This window comes from Perca fluviatilis, chromosome 14, assembly GCF_010015445.1.
Source record: "Perca fluviatilis chromosome 14, GENO_Pfluv_1.0, whole genome shotgun sequence".
NCBI lineage: Eukaryota > Metazoa > Chordata > Actinopteri > Perciformes > Percidae > Perca > Perca fluviatilis.
Window position 1 is genome coordinate 26995283 of NC_053125.1, and position 11055 is coordinate 27006337.

Sequence of the window (11055 nt, forward strand, 5' to 3'; positions counted from 1 at the left end):
AATATTAAAAATGTCATAAATCTATTATGGCTGGCCTCCCTTTGCGCTATTCCTCGTCAAACCCACTTGTGATGAACTCAGCTAACCATCCTACACATTGCACAAAGACAAAACAAAACAAAATTAAAGGATGGGTTTTGAAAAAATAAGCTTTGTGCAATGTGTAGGGTGGTTAGTTGAGTTTCATCACAAGTGGTTTGACCTGAATAGGTCAAAAGGTCAGGCGATAATAGATTTCTGGCATTTTTTACATAAAAAATATTTAAAAATTAAAAGGGATGATTTTTGAAAAAAGCTTTGTGCAATGTGTAGGGGGTTAGTTGAGTTCATCACAAGTTGTTTGACGTGAATAGGTCAAAGGTCAGGCCACATAATAGATTTATGGCATTTATTTACATTAAAAATATTTAAAGAATTAAAGGATGGGGTTTTTAAAAATATAGCTTTGTGCAATGTGTAGGGGTTATTTGAGTTCATCACAAGTGTGTTTGACGTGAATAGGTCAAAGGTCGAGCCACATAATAGATTTATGGCATTTATTTACATTAAAAAATATTTAAAAATTAAAGGATGGGTTTTTAAAAAAGAAGCTTTGTGCAATGTGTAGGGTGGTTAGCTGAGTTCATCACAAGTGGTTTGACCTGAATAGGTCAAAAGGACAGGCGCATAATAGACTTAAAGCATTTTTTACATAAAAAATATAAAGAAAATTAAAGGATGTTTTTTTAAAATATAAGCTTTGTGCAATGTGTAGGGTTGGTTAGCTGGAGTTCATCACAAGTGGTTTGACCTGAATAGGTCAAAAGGACAGGCGCATAATAGATTTAAAGCATTCTTTTACATAAACAAATATTTAAAAATTAAAGGATGGGTTTTTGAAAAAATAAGCTTTGTGCAATGTGTAGGGTGGTTAGCTGAGTTCATCACAAGTGGTTTGACGTGAATAGGTCAAAAGGACAGGCTGCATAATAGATTTAAAGCATTCTTTTACATAAAAAAATATTTAAAAAATTAAAAGGATGAGTTTTTTGAAAAAAGTTTTTGTGCAATGTGTAGGGTGGTTAGCTGAGTTCATCACAAGTGGTTTGACATGAATAGGTTGAAAGCGTAAGCTGCATAATAGATTTTTCGAATGTCGAATATCCAACGTCCAATATAAAACCAACTTTACCACGGTATAATTTCACTGGAGTTACCGTTATTTTTCCGTTGATCAATACCGAATTCAATCTAATTGGATGGGAATATACTGTAGGCTACGTTGTATGTACGCACCACTACAAGGCGACTTCGACAGATTTGGCCGCATTCTGCATTCATTTGCGGCAAATAATTGCAGCTTGATGGTGGTAGCGTTAGCACTATAGTATGGACGGCGACATGATTGAAAATGAAGAAAACAGAGATCCCAGAGATTAGGCAGACAAGCAGCAAGACATTCCCAATCATCCCTGGCCTTATCTGAGAGAGATGTTTGAGATAGGCTAGGCATCAAGTATGACTCCTGGCCAATGTGCTGTGTAACTCTAAAAGTATGGGGAACTTCTTAATTAATCTATGTTTAGTAATTCATATTGTATCCTTTATTTTCTTTCTATATTTGAGCACACATACATGTAGATTCCTTTAAATGTTAAGGGGACGATTAAAAAGAGAAACTGGATCTGTGAATTCTCACAGAATCACAAATGAATTCATATCTTGCTACTCAGTCAGAATCATTATTAAGCTGGAGTCCCAGTCTCTGTCACAATAATCATATATGTGATGATTGGCAGACATCCATTTAAAATGTAGACAATGGCATATAAAGAGCCTGGTTTTTATGTCCACTGAAGTTTCTCATCTTACTCTAGTAACGTGTGTGTGGTCCAGGTAGCTTTGCATAAAAGTGGTTGTCATTCGCAAGGCTACTTTTACTTTTATACTTTAAGTACATTTCAAAGCCTGTAATTTGTTACTTTTACTTAAGTAAAGAAGTTAAATCAGTACTTCTACTTTTACCAGAGTATTTTTTAACACAAGTATCTGTACTTCTACTTAAGTACGGGGAGTGAGTACTTTTGCCATCTCTGATTAATACTGTACATAATTGTATGGCAGTTTTGTTATGCGGACATTTTTGTCCTCCAAAGGACATCTAAGCAACTTCTTAAGGGATGCACAAGGGTTACCATGGTAAAAATGACCTCTTAAATATTAGCATGTTAGCATGCTGACGTTAGAATTTAGCTCAAAGCCAGCTGTGCCTAGCCTCACAGAGACGGCTTATTTATGTTTTAAGACCTTTAACATTTGAGCATTCATTTACTATATACTGTGTTGTTAATGTCACAAATATTACATTGACTTGTTGCATATATATAAATATAGCCTATATTCAGTGGTGGAAGACGTATCCAGATCCTTTACTTAAAGGTGTTGTAGGTAGGATTGTGAAGATCAGGACTAGGCCAAGGAGTTTGAACATCGACAACTTCTCAGTCCCTCCCCCTTTCTGCTAAAGCCCAAAACTTCTCCTAAACACACCCTCCCCACACAAGAAGAATGAATGTGTGTGCATGAAGTGATTGACCCACCCCTGGCCCTGATTGGTGCACCTGAACCTCCCTCTGGGATGCAGCCGGAGTAGAAGTAGAAAGTGGGATGAAAAGAAAGAGACTCAAGTAAAGTACAAGTTACCTCAAATTTGTGCTTAAAGTACAGTACTTGAGTAAATGTACTGATTACATTCCACCACTGCCTGTATTGCTCCTGACTGCACCCAACACATGAAAGAAAAGGAATCCAGCAAGCTATATATAAAAAGAAGGGAAAAAAGAAGCTTAACTGCCCTCTCTACCTTCTCACAGTTTCCCCTAAAGGAGTTTTTTCTTTATCGTCAATGTGTTGTAAGAACTTATTGTAATACATTTTCCTTCAGCTGCAGTTACGACACAGTTGAGGTGCTAAATGTTGTTTGACTTCTCAGCTTCATATGGGCAAGTAATCCAGGAAGAAACGGGTCTCACCTCATTGCTCCGCCTGCACCTTTGTAGTCAGTAGTCAGCCTGGCGTCTTTCAAGGTTTTCCATTCCCTTGCTGGGGGTTCAGTCTGTCGCTATCACTATGAGAGCAGTGTGGTTCAAGCGGTCAATCATCATACTGGGGGGGATCGGGCTCCCGCGTCTATGTGGGCATGTTTCTAAAGGGTGGACAAGAGCCTGACAAACATCTGGAGACAAGCATCAACAATTTTTGTGAGTTGAGGCAATGGAGATGGGGAAATGGAAAGAAGTCGGGTTCTGTATGATTTGTTACGGGGTGTGGTGGATTACGGAAAGTGGAGTTCACGTAAATAAATAAAAGGGTTTGGTACGTTTGGTTATCCTGTTGTAAAATATATATGATGTATAAAGGAATGAGTTGAAGTTGAATGAGGGTGGGAAATATCACAAGCTTCGGCTTCATCCTGCTCCTTTCTAGGACAGTTTTTTGAAAATATTAATTGTAATAGTATTTTAAATATTATTTGTAACACTGTATAGATATTGTTCTTGTTGGTGTGTTACTACGCTTTTTGTATTTTATATTTTATTTTATAGTTCTATAGCTATATATTTATATTTATTTTTGTTTGAAATAAAAAAATGAAATTTAACTTCCTTGACATTAACCTCATTCATTCCAGTGTTAGAAAGGTAAGCAGAAGGATTAAATGTCTGTTCCTACACAAGTAGTTACTCAAAAGTATTTTATGCTTTCAATCATCTGACAAAATGATATTGCATTAAAATATCACGTGTCACCAAAGAATACTTGCAGATGTGGAGTCAAACATTAGATGAATGGTTTCTAGCTCCCCAGTTCCAGACCAGTGGGGCGGGTTCATTATCCGACCTGCTTCCCTTTGCTGCGTGTCATCCCACAACTCTGTCCCCTTTCATGTTTATCCACTGTCACTATGTAATAAAAGGAAAAAGCCACCAAAAAATAGTCTTGAAAAAAATTATTGAACTTGTCATAAACATTATAAACAAGTCTATAAGCGTTTATGACATAACACTTCATTTAGTAAGTCATTCGGTTTTTTCATGACAAGTTATAGTTAGGGTTAGAGTTAGGGTTCATGTGTTCATGACAGTGTTATGTCACTTTTGTAGATACCTTCAAGTAAAGTGTTACCAAAATGCTTTATTTAAAATAAGAGAAACATGTAGTCATCAGTAATCATGCTGCTCATTTGACTCTCTCCCTGTCATCCTTTTGTCAAGACAATGTCGTCAGAGCTTTTGAGAAAAGCAGGACACAATGCAGAAAATGCTCGAAGAGGACAGACTCAGATGGAGGAAAGCTGCAGAGGTCGAACAGCCAACTGTCAAAACACAGCCAGAGCAGAAAGAGGAAACCTGGAAGCAAAATCCCGGACCAAAGGAGACTCCTCAAGAGAAAAAGTCTAAGAAACTGTTTCCCTAAATCTGCCCTGTTTGTGAGTTGGGGGAGAATCTCGGAGGATGACCAAAGAGAGGCACAGGCTTTGTATGTCAAGGTATGGATACAAGCGTTTTTCTCAGCGATCGCCTTCCTCTAGATCGAGCTCTTCCAGATACCAGGGGGGATCCAAGGTAAGGCTACAACAATTTCTTATGATGCCAAGAGCTGTCATTTCAATTCATATACAGATAAAGTTAAAGAAATGGTCCCTCCCATCCAGTTCATTGTTTGCTGATTATCCTTCACCTCTCTGTTCACATGGTTTGTCTTTAGATAAAGCATTTACACAGCTTACTTCATGGAAAGATGGTGGTTTTAGAAATCCTTCTGTTTCTGAATAGGTGTCTGAAAAGAGTTACCCAGAAGACTTACCAAATATTGGAGTAGTGTTGATCTACTTGAATGAGGCCCTGTCTATTATCAAAGGCTATAGCGCCAGCATCAGTGACCGCACCCCTAAACACCTGCTGAAGGGAGATCATATTGGTGGATGACAATAGCTCTGAAGGTAAGTTGAGTGCAAATGGAGATTGTGCAAAGCGTGTCATAAACAGGTTGATCCATTATGTATAGGCTACTGTCATACTCGCGAGACCGCGACAGGCTGAAATCACGTTTCATTGTTGCGCAATGCCACTGCTGCTCATATTTTAACTTTGTTTTTGTTTTTACTGTTAGGCTCTAATCTATGTTATGGGTGTTATTCTGTGATGAACGTTTCTACTTTTTTAAGCAGTCTTGTAAAAATCTCCTAAAATGCATTTTGTCACATGAACTTTTGGCTTTAAAGTAATAGTTTGGGGAATTGGGACATTTTGGAAAGCGTGTACCGGTATTCACTTTTCACTCAAAAACTTATGTTTCTTTTAAATTTGACTTAAAGGAGTGGCTAACAGGTAATCAGGACTGTCAAACATTTCATGGAGTTACAAAGTCTTGCTGCTATCTTGTCTTTCCTGTCCTGCCTGTTTGTGTCACTTGTGTTATGCCTATGAGGTTGTTGGACTGACAGTGTGGCTTGTGTGTGTATGTTTGTTGGTGTTGGTGTTGATATCGACCAACTGTTTTTGTTTATATGCTTGATCATTTCTTTTTACATTTTATAGTCAATTTTACTTGTATAGGACTAAACTTATATGTACTATTATAATCTTTTTAGGTGTGACATTTGAGATCTGTCCAGGGACAGCAGATGTAAAATAGCCTTTTGGCTAATTCTGGCACACTGTACATTTGTTATATGTATTATTAGTGTGCATTGTCCCTGTTAAATAAACCTGAAATAAATAAATAAACTTTCTTGCCAAGAGTTAGATGGCATTCCATGGTTGATATCACTATCATATCTGTATGGTAAAATATTATGCTACAGTCAGAAGCTGCTTAGCTTAGCATAAAGACTGGAAACAGCTAGCCTGGCTTTGTCCAAAGTTAGAAAAAAACAAAAAACAATCTGCCTACTAGTACTGTGTTTAAAGCTCACTGGATTAATATGTTACACAGTGTTTGTTTAATCTGTTCAAAAGTATAAAAACAATTAGTTTTGTATGCCATAGATATGGTAACAACAAAAATTTAGGATGGTAAAGCTCCAGCACATAACCCCAAGGAAAACCATATATTTTTTATACCACAGTTGTTGTACACATTTAACAAATAACTATACTGTATGTGTTTATTAGTGAGCTTTAGAGTTTCGGTAAGGTACTTTGTGAGCTTTGGACAGAGCCAAGCTAGCGGTTTTCCTTTGTTCCACATCTTTATGCTAAGCTAACCAAGTGCTGGCTGTAGCCTTATATTTCTTACAGACAGACATGATAGTGGTGCCGATCTTCTTATCTAATTCTCAACAACAAAAGGCAAGGAAGCATTTCACTTCCTTTTTTAAGAGCACATAAACCCCTTCTGTATGATGTAACAGCATTTAGTCATTTCAAGACTGTAATTAGTGGTGGAGTGGCACTGGATTGCAATATATAATGGTGTTTCTCATTCTTGTCCATCTAACATACATGCATTAGAAACACCTTTTTAATCAGTACATCATCATCACTAACTACAACTTCAATTTAATTTTATTTATAGTATCAAATCATAACAAGAGTTATCTCAAGACACTTATAGATAGAGTAGGTCTTGACCCACACAAATTTAAAAAGACCCAACAATTCCAGTAAATACTTCAAAATTGATACTGTCACAACATCAACTTTAATGTTTTAAATTTTATTTCAATTGCATCCTGTAGTTTCCGAGCATGTGAGGCACGTCTACAATCACAACTGTTGTAATTGTAAGTGTATCTTTGCACTCTGGGTAATTGTGGTATGTAAACTGGTGTCTCTGCCCTGTCTAAACTTTCTATGGTAAAAACAACATCCTGTCACACCCTAATCAAAGATTTTAAAATGCCCCATTTTCTGTCAATTTAGGAAACCGAAGGGTGACCTTGACTTGTACGATGAAGTTGTCCATCGCCAGGAGAACCCAAGTCTCGCTATCATAAGGGTGAGGAACAATGTAAGTCATATATGGCCGGTTCCTCACGCCAGGCGTCTGGCTTGAGGGCTGCTGCTGCGGACGTGGTGGCCATCCTGGATGCACACACCGGGAAGTCCATGAGCTGTGGTAAGAATGAGGCAACAATGAATCTTTTATACCTGGTTTTATGTATACCATTTTTCACTGCTTGCACTTATGTAATAATTGATTCCACATCAAAGGTGCTTATAAGTAGAAGCTCATGAACGTTAGAGATCGGTGGCAGCTGTGCTAACTCGTGTCTTTCTGAACAGCCCTCCGTTTTCAAATTAAAATTGTAATGAGATTACACTTAAAGTTCTCAAGCTTACCACCAGCATTGGTGAAATATTTACAGTTATCAAATGTTATGCAGGGGAAGGTGCCTGTATCACCACCAAGTTGCAAACTGGGACTCTGGTGAGCCTGATGCCTAAGTTGGCCTGCCTCACATCTTAGCCCTTGATTAAATCCACAATACGTTTTGCTAACAATAACTTTTTAGGAACGCCCTATTTACGCATTTGGAACAGTCCAGTCCAAGCACAGACAACCACAGTCGGGTGTACTGGCATGCCTTACATAGGCAATGAGGGTGTTAAAGGGTCCTTGCACAGTGGTGGTAACGAGGGGTAGGGGTGAGTGCTGCCTGGGGACTTCTAGTCACGAAAAGCTCATTTGTATGTAGTGCAGTATTAAGAAGAAGTTTGGCAAGCTTTCGACTTTGCAAAATTGCGCATTAGCCAAAACAAAACAGTCTAAAAATTTGGTAACATTAACTAGATCTCTGAATCAAAAGTTCAACATTTTTCAGTCTGAAGCTCCCTCCACCTTCCAAATGCTGCACTAATGTTCCCTTGGGTTTGTGTTTGCAAATGAAACTTAATGCACAGGGCCCAGTTAAAAAAAGTAATTTTAATTGGAAATCCCATGTTTTTTGCTATCAGGATCACCTGATCCATCTTACTTTTTATGCCAGTTTTTTAAAGGAATATTGGATTGGATCACTTGATCCAAACACCAGGCCTTAGGATTACCAAATCCTTAAATGGAAACCAACAGTGTGGCCTTACTGGCTCAGCAAAGAATAAAGAACAACATGTAAAACGAAATACCAGAGTGGCCACAAATAGCCATTGTATAAGTTATAAAATTTGAAGAAACAGAAAACACTGTAATAAATAGAAACTTTTTACATTCCTTATTTCTTTTTTCCAGGTGATCCTAGATGGCAAAACATGGGATTTTAAATCCAGCCTAATCTGATCCAGATTACATTTTAGAAAGGATTTAGAAATCTCAGGTTTTTGTCATCCAGGATCACCTGATCTATCTTAACTCTTTATGCCAGTTTCTTTTTTAAAAAGGAAACATCAGATCACTGTGATCCAAAATAGATCAAATTTCTGTATCACTTTCAAAACCTGCTTACTAGAGCCTTAAATGAACCAACAGTGTAGCTCTACTGGTTTAGCAAAGAACAAATATGTAGGCAAAATACCAGTCACAAATAGCCATTGTTTGTTTTAATTTTAAGAAACAGAAAAACTTTTTTTTTTTTTTTTTTTTTTCCACTGAGAGGCAGCCTCCTCTTTCTGCAGGAACACCGATCACATTCACAGTTACATTCATACCTGGAAGCTGCCTACAACCACAGTCTGATCTGTTGGCCTCTGAGCAGCCGCCCCATCTGGAGCAGTTAAGGGACCTTGCCTAAGGGCATTCTAAAGTGGTGGTACTGAGGAGGGACAAGCGCTACTCTTTCATTTTCCTTTCCTAGATTTTTATCGGTCTGGGATTGAACTGACAACCCTCCCCGTCACAAGCTCGCTTCTCTAACCTTTAGGCCAATTATCTATAGCATATGCTTCATATATGCTTCAAATATGAAGAAATTTATATATCATCAGTAAACATTGGGATTTTGTATAATTTACTAAAAAACGCTTGATTTTATTTTGGTTCAAAAATCAGCTAATTGAATCCACCTTCTGATGGATCAGGATAATCCTGTTTTTGGATCAAATAAGTTCCAAATAAATTCCAAAACTGAGTCTAGTTTTTTGAAAAAACCTAAAGGGCAGTATTTTGATCCAGATCAAATGCAGATTGGATTAAGGATTCAATCTTTTAGTTCGAATTTCCTCTTTTTGCTTTTTGAAAACCTATTTCCAAGATTTGATCCAATCCATAATCCCAAACTGATTACTTTTTGAAAAAAATGGGCCCAGGAGATGGAAGTATTCAAACCATTTTGGGTGTGTTCTGTCTGTTTGGAATGCTTGATCTCAGCAGCTGCTGATCAAATAACATGCCAGCTACATACAGTCATTTCATAGAAAGAGCCAAAGAAATATGAAGAGAAAATACTGGTTGTTCCAGAAAACAACAGCTTCTAATGAAGTGATGGGTGTTCACCTCCTCCTTCCCCTATCCAGGGCGCAACCCTGCTGGACCCAGATCAAGGCTGACCTAACGGTGGATTCCCCAGTTTGACAATGTAAAGTTTGATGGACTTCAATGTTATTCCATTAATGATCCATTTGCACAAGGCTCACTGGGCTTTATGGTGCATGGTATGAGGGCTTTTCGGACGAAAGTATTACAAACTCAATGACGGCTCGTTGCCTGGAAAGTAAGTTTTAAGTGAAAATGCTCAGTCTTATTCCAACTTACATATGTGGCCAAACATATCGTGTATATATACAAAATCTTAGAAGAGGCATTCTAATGATCTGGAAAAGCTTTACTTTTATGCTTTATGGTGATGTAACATGTTTTTAAATTATACATAGTAACAGGTCTTTTCTCTCACTCTTGAAGTCCATCTGTCATGGGACTATAGTTGCTGGAAAGTTATATTCATGGAAATCGGACCTCGATGAAGGAAATGAAAGTAATGGTGGAGAAAATGTTGAGCTAAATCTATGAGTGTTTCACCTGTCTAACAGACCTTAGATGAGATTCAGGCCTGGCAAACTCGATCCTCTATGATCTGCTATTCTGAGTCACTCACTAAACTGATCTGGGTTGTGCAAGCCACTTGAGAAACTTGTAATACTGACTGTCTGTTCGACCCCTAGTGTAAATGCTGATTCAGCAACATCCCAACCATTGTTATTTGCTCCTTTATTATTCCCAGACAGTCAAGTCGTCCGTCCTAACGTCATGTATTAATGCTCAGCTATTAAAACCATTCAGCTATCAAAAATCTTCTATTCTTTCTGGCAGATGATGGACTTCTAAACTTTTTTCCTACTATTTATACTTTTAAATATTGCTTTTAAAACATTTCTATTTTAACATTAAAGTCAATGGAGAGCATAGTTTCAAATCCTTCAAATCCTCTTCGCTTTTACCTACATTCTCTTTCAACAATGCATAGATGTGATTCAAACTTTAAACCATTTAAGAAAATTTCAGGTATTCAGGGTCTACTATGTATGTTTTGATATGTTTACAGTTTTATGAAAAAGCTGTTTAAGCTTAGTGATCATTCTAGGATTTTTTTGCTTTTATAATGGGTGTGTATTGTGAAACGACTTGCGGGTGATATCATCAACTGAAGTGCTGGAGCCTTAAAAATTATCGGTCCCTTCTCTATAAATTGCTCTTACAATTCACAATTTTTACTCATTCTCATACACAATTTATTCCATCAAAATGTAGGTATTCAGGAGCTATTATTCTCTCACCAGTCCTCATTTATGCAATAATATGACATGGCCTGCAGCTCCAAATGACAACAGTTAAAATCTTCCTCCATTCGCTTCCATGTTAAACATCCTCCACATTTCCCAACTAAACGCAGAGTAAAACTAATGATAAATTGCTGATATCCCCACGATTTTAAAAGCCATCCATAAATGCTATATCAATACGTTCACAAAGGCCTTGTGGTGGTCACTGACATAAGCCATTTGACTGATACTGCTTAATGGGCGGCAGCTCCTTTTATTTGATAGCTCGCCTTCAGTGTCTCTCGAATAGCTGCAGGTATGCACAGGTGACATATTACCAGCAGGTGCTACGATCGTTAGCTGATTAAAGATCAAGGGAATC

At 37.6% G+C, this 11055-nt stretch overlaps 1 pseudogene; it reads left to right on the forward strand.

The window, feature by feature from the left end:
• Positions 1–3108: 3108 nt before the first annotated feature.
• On the forward strand, positions 3109–9632 carry LOC120572439 (annotated as a pseudogene).
• The last annotated feature ends 1423 nt before the right edge of the window (positions 9633–11055 follow it).